Source organism: Nicotiana attenuata, chromosome 10 (assembly GCF_001879085.1).
Source record: "Nicotiana attenuata strain UT chromosome 10, NIATTr2, whole genome shotgun sequence".
In the NCBI taxonomy this organism is placed as follows: domain Eukaryota; kingdom Viridiplantae; phylum Streptophyta; class Magnoliopsida; order Solanales; family Solanaceae; genus Nicotiana; species Nicotiana attenuata.
Window position 1 is genome coordinate 9,841,872 of NC_031998.1, and position 922 is coordinate 9,842,793.

Below are 922 nucleotides of genomic sequence, written 5' to 3' on the forward strand. Positions count from 1 at the left end.
TGAGGGTGGGAAATCTGGGTCGTGACAAGTTGGTATCAGAGCTCTAGGTTACATAGGTCTCACAACTCACGGACAAGCTTAGTAGAGTCTGAGGGATCGGTACGGAGACGTCTGTATTTATCCCCAGAGGCTACAGAGTTAGGAAAAGTTTCACTTCTATTCTTCCCTGTCGTGCGATTTTGTTCTCTCAATGCTAAATTGAAACCTCCACTCTTGTCCTTTCGTGAATGGCGAGGTCATGTACCGCTTCTTCAGCCGAGCAGCAGGGGACCGGCGATAGATCAGCTACGTCTTCGGAGGCTTTGTGGAGGTAAAGGTATTAGAGGTGGAGGTAGAGATGCGAGAGGTGGAGGTAAAGGTATTAGAGGTGGAGGTGCAGGTACTGTTCTGGTTTGTGGTAGAGAAGCTTCGATTTTATTTTGCGCCGTATCTGGTCATCACCTTATCACGCTACCTTGGACTGTCATGCCAAGAGCCCGAGAAATGAATTTTTTAAAAGAAATTGTTTTTCTGAAATTAACATGGAAATTTGAAATGAAAATGGATTAGATAGTGTTGGTATCGGGGCCGTATTTTGGTTCCGGCGCCCAGTACAGGTCTCATATGTGGTTTAAATGCTTCCTGTGAAATTTGGTCGAAATCGGACGTCGTTTGACGTGTTTCGGACCTAAATATCTAAAAATGAAAGTTTATGTAGTTTGATGAAAAAGTGTTGATTTTGAGGTTTGATTCCTCGTTTATGATGTTATTTTGGTGATTTGATCACACGGTTAAGTTCGTAGGATGTGGTTGAGTAGTGTGTGTGATTGGTTAGGAGCCCCGAGGGCTCGGGAGTGTTTTCGGAGGTGTTCGGGGTGGTTTTGAACTTAGAAATGTTGCAGAAAATCTGCAACAGGTGCCCAGGTGAATCCTTCTTCGCGTT